The sequence below is a fragment of the Schistocerca cancellata genome, chromosome 1, assembly GCF_023864275.1.
Source record: "Schistocerca cancellata isolate TAMUIC-IGC-003103 chromosome 1, iqSchCanc2.1, whole genome shotgun sequence".
NCBI classification, from domain to species: Eukaryota; Metazoa; Arthropoda; class Insecta; order Orthoptera; family Acrididae; genus Schistocerca; species Schistocerca cancellata.
In genome coordinates this window covers 1,034,089,560-1,034,107,072 of record NC_064626.1, presented here as the reverse complement: position 1 = coordinate 1,034,107,072, position 17,513 = coordinate 1,034,089,560, and the positions used below count along the sequence as shown (strand labels likewise).

Genomic DNA, 17,513 nt, shown 5'->3' with positions numbered 1-17,513 from the left:
GATTAAGCACGAAATGAGACCACATGGAAGATATCGTCTAGCTGTAAGTACTGTCAAAACACAATTCTTTTAGGAGTTAAAACTGTTCTCTACATCCACTAGGGATGTTTGAAACGAAATATGGCTCTATTGGTCAGTTATGTAGCACCCGGAAAGAACATTCTGTAACAGAGCGGGCTTGTGGTACGTCTGCATCGCATGGTCAGAGGTTAAAAGGGCGTGCATCTAGATATTTTGGTAGAGTTGCAGAACGCAAGTCAGGGAAAAAACAGAGAAAATCTAAGGCTATGAACTATCGTTGTATATGTTCGTCTGCGTTACCACGGTCGTTGTTTTTAACCACAACCATAGAGATACGCAAACAGACCGCAAAGACGTGTAACACTTGTAGACTCAGGCTTTGAGACGGCCTACGCACAACAATTAGTTACATAATTTCTTCATTGCGTGTAGTGTATCTTGTTTATATGATTATACCGTTGCCACAAATGTTACTATGGAATGCCAGGGTAGTTATTTTTATTAACACAGTGGAATGTTTCTTGTATAGCTCGTGGTTTTTGTTAAGATAAAATTTCATGAGACTCGCAAAATTTAAGTAAGAGTAATATGTTCACATTTAGGGGCCTGGAGTGGCCAGTCGTCTCCTTGAATGACCCACATGGCAGCATTTGTGACTCCTAAAACAATGAGCATGTGATTAGTACAAGAGAAAACAAACACAAACAATGAAATGCACTTGCAAAAGTGCACTTACCGATAGGGTACGATAAACAAAATAAACAAGTAATACTTCTTATAATAAGGAAACACTATATCTTTTTTCCTCATCTGAAACAATGTATTTATAATTAATTATTTGTAGCTTCTTGTTTTGATGAAACGTAACAACATACATATCGCACGTTACGAAGATTGTCATTCCAATGGAACATTTGTCCTCTCGACATTGTAGAGCAAGGTACAAATCAGAACTGTATGAACTATCATATTGTGTGAACTTGTATTGCCACTTTACCGTCGTTATGTGAACTGACAGCCAGGGCGTGTAGCACTTGGGGACTGTCAAGCATTAAGAAGGCCTACATACAGCAGACTCAGGGGCACAATTTCATCACTTTGTGTAGTGTATTGTGTTTAAATAATTATTTTAAGGCTGGGGCGCACTAAGGAAGATGCAGGTGAGAGAGGGTAAGAGGGGTCTCGAGTGCCCCCGACCAACATCACAAGTCTTTCATGTCGCTTTAACACTCTAATAAACCCACTGCAAGATGTCTAGGTCTAGTTATCATTTACCGTAACATTGTGCTACAAAACTTGATTATGTTTTTTTATCTTAAAGTTCAGTTTAATCTTCCAAATCACTAAAAATATTAGGCACGACATTTTAAATAGTTCTAAATGTAGTCTGAAGTGTAGATCAAGTTGCACACTTAGAAAACTTCAGGTTTTATCGAATCTATGACTTTATACACAACTGAATATGGTTGCACTTAACAAAGAGAATGTAAAATGTTGTGCTGAATAATTCAGTGCTGGAAGGGGAGAAAACTTTAATGACGTGGCAGCGACAACAAAGGTAGTCCCACAGGGCTCAACTATAGGATCACTCATATTCCTTATACAAGTGACTCAGCTTCAACTTAACATGCAACAAGCAAAACTCGTACGCTATTCAGACGATGCTACTCTTATAATAAATCTCACTAGAGAGAAAGTCACAGAAGAGGTTGTTAGTGATGTTTCTCAAAGAATTATTGAGTCGTTCTCCAGAAATAAACCGAAAACGCTGCATCCAGTTCTGTACAACAAATGTAGTCATACCAACAATTGATGTAGTTCATGAAGAGGAGTCAGTAAATAGGATATATACGTGAACCACCTTCCACTTGACATTCAAAAGGCAAAATCGGTACTTTCTCCAGACGGTACTACTGTTATAATAAATCCCGTTAGACAGAAAGCCCCAGAAGACATTATTAGTCATGATTTTCAAAGAATTATTAAGACGTTCTTTGAAAATGGACTGAAAACACACTGTATTCAGTTCTGTACAACAAGAAGAGTCTTTCTAACAACGGATGTAGCACGTGAAAAAAATCAGTAAATAGGATACACAGAGTGGTCCATTGATCGTGACCGGGCCAAATATCTCACGAAATAAGCGTCAAACGAAAGAACTACAAAGAACGAAACTTGTCTTGTTTGAAGGGGGAAACCAGATGGCGCTGTGGTTGGCTCGCTAGATGGTGATGCCATAGGTCAAACGGATATCAACTGCGTTTTTTTTTTAAATGGGAACCCCCATTCCTGCCTCGGGCATGGATGTGTGTGATGTCCTTAGGTTAGTTAGGTTTAAGTAGTTCTAAGTTCTAGGGGACTGATGACCTCAGAAGTTAAGTCCCATAGCGCTCATTTGAGTTCTCTGAAAATGGACTAAAAACACTGTATATTCAGCACTGTACAACAAACAGAGTCTTACCAACAACTGATGTAGCATGTGAATTGTAGTTAGTAAATAGGGTAGAATGTTCTAAATTTTTCAGTGTATACATTGGTGAGAAAATATACGGGAAGAAGCGTTTTTTTGAGCTCTCAAACAATTAATTCAGCTACGTGTGTTCTTCGTATGATTGCTAGTCCTGGAAACAAACGAGTCAACTTCCTCATATATTTTGCATATTTCCACTCAGTAATGTCATATGGAATAATTTAGTGGTAACTCACCACTTAGAAAAAGAGCACCGAATTCAAAAATATGTCGTGTTCACCCGCGATCATCATGAAGATACATTTTCAAGGAAACAGGCAATTTTATTGCACCTTCACACTGCATACATTGGCTAGTAAAATTCGTCATAAATAATTTATCACAATTTGAGAATAACAATCACCTCCATATCTACAACACTAGAGGAAAAAAGACCTTTATTATACATTATTAAAGCTGTCAGTGACTCAGAAAGGAGTTCAATCCACATCAACAAAAATTTTTGATCATTTACGTAATAATATAAAATATCTGACACTTAGCAGAGAAATTTTTCGGTTTAACCCAGTTTCATTTCTCCTGGACAACTCCTCCCATGTCGCGGACGAATTTCTAATTAAAACTGGCATCCTGAAGAAAAGCGTAATTTTCAAATGTAGTTGCATAAGCAGGATTAAAAATTAATGTGTTCATTGATGTTAACATTATTGTTATATACATATTCTGTAAACTGACTAGTTGTATATCATTTCGAAAAAAGAATAAATAGTCCAGATGATCAATGGAACATGTAACTGACTAACCAACTAGCTGTAGTGTCTAGCGTTCAATAGGAAATTAGTTTCTCGTATGTTACCGAATAAATATGTCGAATAACACTAACAATTGAGTAGCTCATGTTACTTATCAACGAAAACATGTTACCAATTACTTAATACTAATTATCAAGTAGCATCCACTACTTTTTACATTTTCACATTTCACATTATAGTTTTAAATGAGTTAATTTTCTTATCTGTTCGCCTTATTCAGATTGATTCTCTCTCTCTCTCTCTCTCTCTCTCTCTCTCTCTCTCTCTCTCTCTTTGTGTGTGTGTGAGCGCGCGCGTGCGTGTTCTGTGTGCCTGGCTTGTGCGTCACACGTCATGAACGTCCTTGTTTGCGTAAGACTGAGTGTTTATGTCCGTATATTTCAAAGTTCAATTGAAACATTATTTATTTGACGGGTTCCGCACGTCATCACCTCCAGGACTGTCGTTTCAGAGAGCTCACTACTACTGCTAGTAAGCTTGCTCGAAGGAGACAGAATTAGAGGCGTATGAATTAGAGTGTTATAAGCGACAGACCGTTTTATGCGACAAATATTATTTATGAAGCAAGGCTGTTCCTAGATCAGTTCGATATTAACTATATAAGTTCACCCTATAGACAGTTGCTCACCTTCAGCATGGACCTTTCCTGCAGTCGGCAAGTGTTATAATCTCTGGTTCATGTGTTGTATATCTGGAATCACTGCACGGACTGAAAGGACATGTAAATATTATATAAGTACACAGTCTAGCGTCAAAAATATTTTAAATTATTAAACTTATTGTAGCAAAATTAATTAACTAGAAAATTGACAACCATTGATGCCTATGTAAATATAATGCTTTAGCAATAATTTGGTAACATCGTCCTCGTATTATACAATAGCTTAGCGCTCGCTACTTCACTCGCTTTTGCGTTATAATTACTACAAAAATATTTTTATTAACATATATAAGGCCAACGGAAAAATTAATATATTAAAGAGCCGTTTCCTTTTCTATGCAATTCTGACAAAGCCGATTTGTCGTGGCGACTGTTTAACAGCTTTCTTTGATTTCGTTCGCAAAGTGTAATACCTTCTAAACCTTTCACACTAATTAAGGCCTTAGAAGCACGGTCTTTTCTGAATGCTGTAGTTGGAGGTTTTAAATAATCCTGCCTCTTGAGTTCTTGTGGAGATGTTTCCATAGAAAGTTTCATTCCAAACACATATTTCTTTATTTCTAAAGGAGAAGTAAAGTACCTATAGATTTACTTTGAAAAATTTGTAATATAACGAGATACGAGGGGAGTTCAAAATAAGTACTGCAACACTTTTTTTGTGGCCAGCTTCGGTTGAAAAAATGCAGAATTTGTTGTGAGACATGGTGGAATATTTCGGCTTCACCCTAGATAGTTTCATGAAGTTCCGACAAGTGGCGATGCTATACGTAACCTACAAAATGGCATCTGTAACGGAGATGTCCTTCAAGGAGAAGGCTGTAATTCAGTTTCTTTTGGCGCGAAACCAGAGCATCTCAGACATTCATAGCCATTTGCAGAATTTTTTCGCAGATCTGGCCGTGAACAAACGCACGGAGAGTCGTTGGGCGAGACGTCTGTCGTCACTGTAACAAGATCGCTCAAACCTGTCCAACCTCCCGCGTGCCGGCCGGCCGCACGCAGCTGTGACTACTGCAGTGTTGGAACGTGCGGACACTCTCATTCGAGGTGGCAGACAGATCGCAATCAACTGGACGCCTCTGTGGGTAGAGGTGACACACTAACCAGCAGACCATAAACAGCAATGCAGGACAATCTGTGGGGAATTACTTGCACATTACGAGGTTTATCGTAACAATTTTTTGTCGAATATGGTCACCAACACGGCTTCATGATTTCGAAGCGGAAACAAAGCGACAATCCATTGAGTGGCGTCACACCACCTCTCCTCCGAAGAAAAAATTCAAAGCCGCACCCTCTGCCGGACAAGTAATGACGTTCTTCTGGGAGATTGAAGGCGTTATTCTGTTTGATGTCCTCCCTCATAGTGCAACGATCAACTCAGGAGATCGAAAAAACGAGTTCAGCGTGTTCGTCGCCACAGAAATGCACTACTCGCCATGAAAATTGCAACACCAAGAAGAAATGCAGATGATAAACGGGTATACATTGGACAAATATATTATACTTGAACTGACATGTGATTGCATTTTCACGCAACTGGGGTGCATAGATCCTGAGAAATAAGTACCCAGAACAACCACCTCTGGCCACAATAACGGCCTTGATATGCCTGGGCATTGAGTCAAACAGAATTTCGATGGCGTGTACAGGTACAGCTGCCCATGCAGCTTCAACACGATACCACAGTTCATCAAGAGTAGTGACTGGCATATTGTGACGAGCCAGTTGCTCGGCCACCATTGACCAGACGTTTTCAATTGGTGAGAGAACTGGAGAATGTGCAGGCAAGGGTAGCAGTCGAACATTTTCTGTATCCAGAAAGGCCCGTACAGGACCTGCAACATGCGGTCGTGCATTAGCCTGCTGAAATGTGGGGTTTCGCAGGGATCGAATGAAGGGTAGATCCACGGGTCGTAACACATCTTAAATGTAACGTCCGCTGTTCAAAGTGCCGTCAATACGAACAAGAGGTGACCGAGGCGTGTAACCAGTGGCACCCCATACCATCACGACGGGTGATACGAGACTATGGCGATGACGAATACACGCTTCCAATGTGCTTTCACCGTTATGTCGCCAAACACGGATGCGACCATCATGATGCTGTAAACAGAACTTGGATTCATCCGAAAAAATGACGTTTTGCCATTCATGCACCCAGGTTCGTCGCTGAGTACACCATCGCAAGCGCTCCTGTCTGTGATGCAGCGTCAAGGATAACCGCAGCCATGGTCTCCGAGCTGATAGTCCATGCTGCTGCAAACGTCGTCGAACTGTTCGTGCAGATGGTTGTTGTCTTTCAAACGTCCCCATCTGTTGACTCAGGGATCGAGACGTGGCTGCACGATCCGTTAAAGCCATGTGGATAAGATGCCTGTCATCTCGACTGATAGTGATACGAGGCCGTTGGCATCCAGCACGGCGTTCCGTATTACCCTCCTGAACCAACCGATTCCATATTCTGCTAACGCGAGTAGCAATGTCGCGATACGAAAAACCACAATAGGCTACAATCCGACCTTTATCAAAGTCTGAAACGTGATGGTACCCATTTCTCCTTCTTACACGTGCATCACAACAACGTTACACCAGGCAACGCCGGTCAACCCGCTGTTCGTGTATGAGAAATCGGTTGGAAACTTTCCTCATATCAGCACGTTGTAGGTGTCGCCACCGGCACCAACCTTGTGTGAACGCTCTGAAAAGCAAATCATTTGCACATCACAGCACCTTCTTCCTGTCGGTTAAATTTTGCGTCTGTAGCACGTCATCTTAGCGGTGTAGCAATTTTAATGGCCAATAGTGTAAACTGAACGTCTACTTCTCCATGACAACGCAAGGCCTCACGCAAGTCTGCGCTCCTGAGAGGAACTCACAAGACTTCACTGGACTGTTCTTCCTGATCCACACTACAGTCTGGAACTCTCATCTTCCGACCTCCATCGGTTTGGCCCAATGAAAGATGCACTCCGCGGGAAGCAGCACGTGGATGATGGGGGAAGGTTACTGATGCAGCAAGTCGTTGGCTCCGACGTCGACCTGTAGACTGGTACCATGCGGACGTACTACCGCTCCCAGTGAGGTTGCGCAATGCGTCGCATTGAACGGAGATTATGTTGAAAATTGTGATTTTTGTCGTCAAAAGAGTGAGGAATAATATGGTCTATTTCAATCCTGAACAAAAGTAACCTGGTTTCATGAAAAAAAATAGTGTTGCTTTACTTACTGAATGGCCTTCGTATTTTCATAAACATTTTCATCCTCTCACTCCCTCAAAAGTTGAATTACCAAAAAGACTAGAACACCTATTTTCTTAATTTATAACCAAGAAGGTAAATACAAATTTTCATAGATTTAGCTCTAGGAATGCTTTCATAATGAAATATTTCCATAAGAACTTTCATCCCTTATTTCACCTCTTTATGAGTTTAATTTCCATGAGCGCTGAATCTTTTTTTTTTTTTTTAGGACTGAGAAGCCAAATACAAATTTTCACAGATTTAGCTTTGAAAATACTTTCATAATGTAATATTTCCATAAAAACTTTCATTCCTTATTTCACCGCCTTAGGAGTTAAATTTCCAAAAGCACTGAAATATGTTTTTGTTATTTAGAACTGTGAAGCCAAACACAAGTTTTCTTAGATTTATCTTTAAAAATACTTTTATACTGAAATATTTTCATAAAAATTTTAATCCCCTATTTGACTCTCCCTTAAGGTTGAATTTCCACAAACACCGTAACACATATTTTTGTTATTTCTAAACGAGAAGTTAAGTACCAATTTTCATAGACGTTGCTTTAAAAAGTAGTTCTTTCATAATGGTTTAATAAAAAATACTTTCACCCGCATTTCACCTCCTTAGAGGTTTTATTTCCAGAAACGCTGAAACACGTAATTTCTTTTTTTATTTCTTACCAAATACCAGTTTTCGTAGTTCCAGATGCAAAACTGAATTAATAGTTACGTATTTTCAAACAAACTTTTTACCCCTATTTCACCAACCTATGGGTGGAATTTTAAAAAAATCCCTTCTTAATCGACCCCTACAGTACAGAACCAACATCCTCTCACAGTTTCTAGTTTGTATCGTTATCATTTTGGGCTAGGCGATTATGAGTCAGTGAGTCAATCAGGACATTAACTTTCATATATAGAGAAGATTACCAACGGCCTTTCCGCAGTGGTAACACCGGTTCCCGTGAGATCACGGAAGTTATTCGCTGTCGGGCTGGGCTAACACTTGGATGGGTGACCATCCGGTCTACCGATCGCTGTTGGCAGTCGGGGTGCACTCAGCCCTTGTGAGGAAAACTGAGGAGCTAATTGATTGAGAAGTAGCGGCTCCGGTCTCGGAAACTGACATTCGGCCAGGAGAGCGATGTGCTGACCACATGCCCCTCCATATCCGCATCCAGTGACGGCTATGGGCTGAGGATGACACGACGGCCGGTCGGTACCGTTAGATCTTCATGGCCTGTTCGGGAGGAGTTTAGTTTTTAGTTTTATATAGAGAAGGTTACATTCACGTAAACCGTCTGAAATCATATAGCTTACTTAATATAGCAGAAATTTCTGGTAAGTTTCAATCTAATTTAGAACGAATATTACATGACATTTCATTAGTGTTTGTTTTTTAAAGCTTTCAGTGGTGAAATGACGAATGACTGTGCGTCTGCCAAACAGCAGGTACATTGTGGGTTTGGCTCTCGATACTCTTACTGTCTCGTCTCAATGAAGGTGCCTCATTAAGTAAGGCCTACATACCTCAGCACCAGAGCAACACTACTTCTAAAATCTGTGGCTGTATATCAGAACCAAATTGAATTTATTTCGATACTCATCTGGTAAGATACATGAATAGATTCAAATACTCTAATGTTTTAACAGGTAATAGAACTATTCACAGTTGTGGGTGTAGTTATTGTAGTATGTTACTAAGGCTGGCCTGTGCTCCATGAATGATACTCACAGTCCTATGTTGCAGGGGGTTCTTCGTCCTTCACTGCTGTCGCTGACAACGCCGGGAGCGGCACCTGTGGACAGACATACACATCACACTGAACGGTCGGAAGGACTGAAACTCTGCTTCATCGCCGTGCACGCTAAACTAGCCACCATAAACAAAACATAGTTTACAATTCGCGAACAAAAGCGATGTCATATGTAGTAATCTTACAGATTGCGCAGCGATACTGAAAAGGAAGGTGAAGGTGAAGGAGTAACAGTGGAGCATAAAAGAAGAAGAGAACGATAAGATAATGGACAAATCAATCACACTCACACCAACAGAGAACCTCATCAATGCATGTTGAGATACTAGTTTTACAAAGTAGTCAACTTCAAATTTGATTTCTACACCAAGCAGTGGTCTTACTGTGCGATATATGCCTCTTTTTTGTGCGTTTAACGTGGTCTAGAGGGAGCTGCAAAGAGTAAAAACTGTAGAGGAATACAAAGATGGGATACACCCAGCAAATAATTGAGCATGCAGGTTGTAAGTGCCACTCTGAGATTTGAAAATCTGTGCTAAGTTCCTATGGGATCAAACTATTGAGGTCATTGGTCCCTAGGTTTACACACGACGTAATGTAACTTAAACTAACTTATGCTAAAGGCAACACACACATACACACACACACACACACACAAACACACACATGCCGTAGTGAGGACTCGAATCTCCGGCGGGGTGAGCCGCGCGAACCGTGGCAAGGGGCCCCAGACCGCACGGCTGCTACTCTGAGGTGAAAGGGATGGCATAATAGCGGAATTTGTGGCGGGCCTCATCAAACCAGTCAGAAGAAAAAAAAAAGTTAGGATAATTATCGTGACCGGCACCCACCGTTTCCCTGAATACTTCGGTTTACTCTGTGTTTAAAATTTTTACTGTTAGCTGGCTGGCTCTGTTTCCTATACTCGCTTGTCTCACCGATACACTATTTACTTGCAATTCATTTCTAAGATTGGAACTTTTATTCATTTACGTTCATTATCCTGCTTTTTACGTGTCCTGTTCCGATTTGACTATTATTTATTTTGCCGTTGAAAATGTTGCCTGCCTAGCAAACAAATTTCTTCTCCGTCCTTCGTCTACTGGATACCAGAAAACATAAATTCGAGGAAGAAGAACTAGTTCAAGAAAGGCTTGGGAGGTCACGTTGTATTTATTAAAATTTTAGTGTTAGCTGATATGTAAATGTTGAAAACACAGAAAAGGAGAGGGGAAAAGGGAAGGAACGGGTTTACCAGGTAGGGAAGAATCCAACTTTAAGTACAAATAGCAGCTCGTTGTCAATATCTTCACATATAAAACTTTTTTTAGCGACATGAACACTACTAGGTGCTATATACAAAAACAAATCGTTAAACTTGCTGGCCAAAGAATAAATTTTACGTTAATGATTTTTGGGTAAGGACCCTCCGTATGCAACTGAATAAAGACAATTTTTGTTTTGTCAGATGCCTTTCGCCTCAATTTTTAAGACGTCATCAGTGGCCTGAAATACATACATTTTCATTTGGATGCAGCACTTTCAACTTAGATATTCTGGAATTGTGAATTAAGTTACAAACTGTTCTCACCTAGACACCTTTCGCTCAGTACCAGTGTATATGTCATATGTAATTACGTGGGCGTATTGATATTGTTTTACATGTGCTCTTTTTGTACTGTTGGTGAATCTGTTATACAGCCTGAAGCATTAAAAACAATTTTCAGCATAGAACATAAACTGCACACACGCACACACACACACACACACACACACACACACACACACACACACACACAAAATGCTAACCTGTTTTGCTACGTAAAGTTGCCATTTGTGGAATGTCTACGTTCCAGTTTTGTTACACATTGTTATCCACTGTGTGACGTCTATGGTGAAAAATAATATATGCAGTTGCATACAAACGGTCGTAATTATAAATACCATTTAATTATATCATTAATATAATATTAACAGACTGGTGACTGACAGTTCAACAACATGATAGAAGTTATCAATGATGTCAGGAAAAACTCATAAATCATTCCCTTAACAATTTATTTATACTACTTTTTGCGGGTGCTATACTAAGACGTTTCTGTTGCAAAATTCCCATGTTAAGCAGTTTATTTATCACTTATTTCGCCTGTTTCTCCATTTCTACGTGCTTCTGTGTAAATTTCATGTTATGCAACAACAGATACGAAATGCTTGTCCCCACATCTGTGTTCCCCTTATAAGAAGTAATCATGAAATCAAAATTAAAAGACAATTTGTGCAATTGAAATGAATTCGCCCTTTCCCTCAGTATTACGACACGTTTGATCCCAATCAATAAATAAGAATCACAACTGTTCTTCACCACTAAATCTATTAATATCATAGCCTGAAGAAAGCAACAAGTAGAATTTACATGGAGCAACGGCAATGACGCAGCATAAGGAAAACATCCTCGAATTTCGACTACAGGTCAACTAAATAAAGTAGTTTCCACATGAAAATTCAAGTAATAATCCAGTTTACTATGTGAATACTTGCACTAACAGACTTGGAAGGAAGGGCAAGGGTCATCGTAAAGGATCAATCTCTAATTCATCGGAGAAGTACACTCATCGTGTAAAACATTTCAGCTCTCCAAAAGTTCCCCGAATTTATTTACAGATGTAAACTTTAGCTAGAAGGTAAATGGACTGGAGATCACCGACATTGGAAACAATTTCTTTTGTGAAATGCAAAATGAAAAATTCATACAGGCTGCGATAACGAAAGTAGAATCATAAACAAAACTGCCTCTCAATATTACTTCACATTTGGGGGCTCTAGAAGGATGAATTAATTACAAAATGGCACGAAATGTTTTCGGTCTGTTGCAAGGACGCAGACTTCTTACTTGCAAAATTGCGAGGAAGAACACAATGTTAACATGTACATATACAAAGCTGGGAAGTTCGTACATCAGAATGTGTATGATGTTAAGACATAATCATGATTATTACGCGGAGGCTACAAAATTTCATAAACTTGTGTCACTCTACGAATTTAAAATAAATCAGATACACGTGGTTTTCTTATTTTTATATACCAGATACATCTCTCTGTTGGAAACTTTTAATATGACAAGCACAAGGCAAAAAAGAGACTACGGAAGAAATACTTTGCAGCCGGTGATTTCGATCTGTGTTTCTTTTGCTACAATGATTCACATTGTATTGGAAAAGGTTGGTTTAAATGAAAGACATATTGGTTTATTCTTAAAAACAAAAAACTTTTGTCTTGTCGCTGAGCTGTAGCCGGATCCATAAACGAAACAGGGACACTGAGCGTGGGTCACATCAAATTTCAGCAGTAACAGACATACATACATAAAACTAGAATCCTATGGCGCTTACCAGCAAGAGTGAAGAGCAGGCTACACAGAACCACAAACAGCGTCCTCAGAAGAAACTTCATGTCGATGGGTGTAAACGACTTCTGAGCCTACCGATGGACGGCCGAGCTTTTATCGATAATGGATGGCATCCGGGAAGGATCCCCGATGACGTCACAGACTCTAACGCAGTATATCCTCGTGGCCGTCTGGGATTCACCGCAGTGACCTTGTCTCGAGTGCATGGTAAGTAACGTCTGGCGGCAAAGCAAAACAAAGAGATCTTTAACACCGTAAACAAACGACAAAACAATTTCTTCGGTCCGATACTGTCAGTAACTGCTGTAAGTGACAAATGAAGAAAGGAAATCATTGTTCTACTGCTGACATGGACTGTTGCATAACCGATATCTTCTTACCAGGTTTGATTCCATGTGGAAGCAGATGTGCCCAGCGAGTGTATTCATTTCAAGGGGCAAAGGGTGCAGCTACCAGTAGCAACGACTGATTGTTTTCCCCTTTAGAACTTGCGATGTCCTCTTTCCACTGTGTCGAAACACGCTGAGGCAGCTGAAATCTTCAGAAATCTGTAGCGATAGTATAGACCAAGAACTTCACTTGAGCGACTAGAACTAGAACTAGGCATTCTTTAACTTAGCTGTATTGTTCATTAATGTGTCGGGAGATAGAATTAATAATTTTTATATTTCTTGATTAGACCAGCAATCTGCTCTATCACTTCTACGACAATCAACTACACTGTCTGACAAAAAAAGTGAAATACCCAGAAGGGGATGAGGAAACGCAATGAAACTTCACGGCTTGAAAAGGAATGTGATGCTATTCCAGTGATCATAAAATCTAGGCAAATTTACAAAGAACTAGGCGGTATGCTCCCACTGAGCAATATGACGTTGCACTTATTCGGTTAGAAAAGGTGTCAGAAAAGTGTTGAAACTTCTCCTGAGTTGGCCCACAACTTTTGTAACTGGACCCTGATATTCTGTGTAACATCATTGGGACAGGGTTGACACCGAGATGACGCCCAAGCTGGTCCTATACATGTTCTGTCGGCGACAGATCTGGGAAACTTGCTAGTCGCAGGAGTACCTCAAAATCAGGCAGACAGTTCATCGAAATGAGCTTCTTGTGTGGACGACCATTGTTCAGTTGAAAAAGCACTTTGAATAAAATACAGTGATGACAAGGAGCTATGCGACATAAATATAAACATAGTAGGAGTATTTCTACATCTGAAAGATGCTGTCTATTCAAATTTCGTGCCAGTCGCATAAGAGAAGCGCTAGTAGTGCCACTGTGAGGATGCAAATCAGATTTGCTTTCAATACACGCTGTAACGGTCGTGAGCGTTCACTACCTTTGAGATTGGATGTGGTGAGTTGATGTTGGTCAAGAATGCCTTTAAGGCGACAAAGAGTTTGAACAAGGTCGTGCAATAGGGCTACGAGAAGTCGGATGTTCCTTCTGTGATACTGCAGAGAGATTTGGCAAGAATGTAAACACTGTACATGACTGCTGGCAGCGGTGGGCACGAGAACGTACCGTCGTAAGAAGACCGGGTTCCAGACGGCCACGAGGCACTACCATTCGACATATGACTCTGGCGCATCGTACTGTATCTGCAGCAACAGTCTGAGCAGCAGTTGGCACCACAGTGACACAACGAACTGTTACAAATCAGTTGCTTCAAGGACAGCTCCGTGCCAGACACCCTATAGCTTCTATTCCACTGACCCCAAACCACCGTCATTTGCGACTTCAGTGGTGTCAGGCAAGAGATTATTGGGGGGGGGGGGGGGGGAGGGGGCAGGATGGAGGTCTGTTGTGTTTTCTGATGAAAGTTGCTTCTGTGTTGGTGCCAGTAATGGCCAAGTGTTGGCTAGAAGCCAAGGACCTGCAGCCAACCTGTCATCATACTAGAGGCACTGGACCTGGACCTACAGTCTGGAGTGAGGTTTTTTATGACAGTAGGAACACTCGTGGCTATCCCATACACCCTGACTCCATAATTGTACATTAATCTTGTGATTGGACCTGTTGTGCTGCCATTCATGAACAGCATCCCAGGAGGTGTTTTCCAATAGGATAACGCTCGCCCACATATCGCTGTTGTAAGCCAACTTGCACAACAGTGTGTCGACACGTTACCATGACCTGCTCGATCGCCAGTTCTGCCTCCATTCGAGCACATATGGGACAATATCGAACGACAACTCCACGAATAGTATTAACAGTCACTGCATTGACCGACCAAGTGCAACAGGCATAGAACTCCATCCCCAAAACCGACATCCGGCACCTGTACAACACAATGCTTCCTTGTTTGCGTTCTTGCATTCAATATTCTGGCGGTTATACCGGTTATTGATGTACCTACAGTTCACATTTGCAGTGGTTTATCTCGCGCTTGCATTAACTTGTGATATTGCGATATTAATGACTTAAATGGGTTACACAAGCAAATACATTACCGAAATTTAGTTACTCTAAATGAATTATTTTTTGATGTTACGGTTTTTTTCAGTCAGTGTATGTTAAAGATGTTTCTATTGTTTCGAGCTGGTATGAACAACTAAATCAAGACCTATTTACGCACCCAAGCATGCAGAGTGTACGCTGTTATAAAACTTCTAACAGATGATGTTTATGGTGATCCTCAGCTACAGGCTGCAAGTGCGAACAATCCTCGACAAATTATGGTAATATAATACATTCTTGTATACCTGTCAAAAGTCTGTGACATCGATTGAAACGAACCATGAGAATTTCTCTGCAGCACTAGTAGAAGGCAGTGTTTGTGACGATATGTGAATTTTTTGGCATCACTGACAGATAACATGGTTTCACAGTTCCCGAATGTTTCCATTTCACTGATATTTTAAACAGAGTAGCCTCAGGGATAAAGACAGTGGTTTCTATTCAGAATGACTGAAGTTCAGTACCTAGTCGTCTGTCCTAACTTAAGAATTCCTTAGTTTTCTTTTAGTATCCTGCATGCCAGTAGGGTGTTTTGGAAAAGACAAAGAACAATTTCCTCACTAAAAAAAAAAAAAACTTTAAGATTACGTTGAAAGAAATAATGTCTGAATTGTGGAATGGATAAAAAAACTCGAATTATCGTATAGCATGTTGTAACTGTAAGTGGTGTACTTCCATTGTGTTATTGTTAGCAAAACGCTACACGAATTGATTCGGCAATGCAACTCCCAATACCAATAAATAAATACAGTCATTGCAAAGTACATTCAGCCCCTTAAGCATTCAATCATCTGGCCCTGTTCAAAACTGATACCTTTCGTCCTTGTGCACATAACAAATAAATTAAATTGTCTTACCTCTAAAGCAGCAACGGAGTAACGCGATACATTCTGGCCTCTCATGAAAAACAAAAAATATGCTAGCTACGGGATCGACAGTGTGCAATGCTGCCCATAATACTTGAAAGGCACATGAAATACATTTGGCTGTTAAACGGGAACATTTCAGAAACTCAAACTTCTTTAAAAAATATATGACCTGAACAGGGAAGTGATACTGATTATGGTGAATTACTGAGTTTTTTTGGCACATTTACACTGCAGGTTTGTGTACGTGTGCATGGTGATCGTATCTCATATTGATGTCAGGGTACATGAAAGGGAAACAGTGTCGTTTTGTAGCAAATGTGTTTCGGGACGGTTTTCTCAACTTATCACGAATACCGTGGACTTACAGGTCTGTGTCATGTGTGTTCCTTAAGTGCCTATGCTATTAGCGCCAGTTTTGTGTAGTGCCACGGTGTGTGGCACCTCATTCTGCACTTTATCCTTAATTTATGAGCGTGACTGTATAAAATGGTTCAGTCGTCCTTATACATTCTGACTATCACACTATTTAACACAGATTCCAACCAACTGTTAAAAAACTAAATTATGTTGACAGTCACATGAAGGTAAAGGAAAGTACCAGGGGCACAATGAGGAAACAGAAGAAACGGTTATACAAGAAGGCATGAGCACACGAGTTCCATGTTGATCAGAAAGTTCAAGTAACGTACTTGCAGCTTGCTAAGTAAAAGCATCTGTGTCATCTACATCTACATCTATACTCCGCGAGCCACCTTACGGTGTGTGGCGGAGGGTACTTATTGTACCACTATCTGATCCCCCCCTTCCCTGTTCCATTCACGAATTGTGCGTGGGAAGAACGACTGCTTGTAAGTCTCCGTATTTGCTCTAATTTCTCGTATCTTTTCGTTGTGATCATTACGCGAGATATATGTGGGCGGTAGTAATATGTTGCCCATCTCTTCCCGGAATGTGCTCTCTCGTAATTTCGATAATAAACCTCTCCGTATTGCGTAACGCCTTTCTTGAAGTGTCCGCCACTGGAGCTTGTTCAGCATCTCCGTAACGCTCTCGCGCTGACTAAATGTCCCCATGACGAATCGCGCTGCTTTTCGCTGGATCATGTCTATCTCTTCTATTAATCCAACCTGGTAAGGGTCCCATACTGATGAGCAATACTCAAGAATCGGACGAACAAGCGTTGTGTCACGAGTTCTTTTCAATTTACAATGGATCTATGTGTATCCTGAGGATCGTACACTCAAACGCAGAACCAAGAACTCGATAGCAGTCTACCATATACGTCGCATCAAAACATATCGGACGATTCAGCTATCCCTGCCAGTGCCGTTTTATGCAATCCTCAATGTTATGTCTGGCCTTCAAAAAGCACACACAAGATTTTCATAAAAAATGGTTCAAATGGCTCTGAGCACTATGGGACTCAACATCTTAGGTCATAAGTCCCCTAGAACTTAGAACTACGTAAACCTAACTAACCTAAGGACATCATACACATCCATGCCCAAGGCAGGATTCGAACCTGCGACCGTAGCAGTCCCGCGGTTCCGGACTGCAGCGCCAGCCGGCAAGATTTTCATATTCTGTTACCTGTAATCATAAGCTATTGTTGTAGAGGGCTTTTTTTACGATATTTACAGGAGGTAAACTTTGTGCTGGGGTACGTTTTCGCAAAAGGCCACGATTTCGGAATTACTCAAGAAAAACGTACAAAGGCGTCCTTCAAGTGCACCTCAACCCCATACTCATCCCTCAACAGTCAGTACGTATAGTATGATGTTCGTGGTACTTAATGCTACCATTGTACAAAAGCTTC

General features: G+C 40.7%; 1 long non-coding RNA gene across 1 annotated transcript; it reads right to left on the bottom strand.

Annotated features, from left to right (window-relative positions):
• Window positions 1–502: 502 nt before the first annotated feature.
• On the bottom strand, window positions 503–12,468 carry LOC126089709 (uncharacterized). The gene is made up of 4 exons (XR_007520832.1): window positions 12,352–12,468; window positions 8,941–9,004; window positions 3,932–4,012; window positions 503–680 (listed from the first exon to the last, which is right to left on the bottom strand). It is a non-coding gene; the product is annotated as an uncharacterized LOC126089709 (long non-coding RNA).
• Window positions 12,469–17,513: the final 5,045 nt, after the last annotated feature.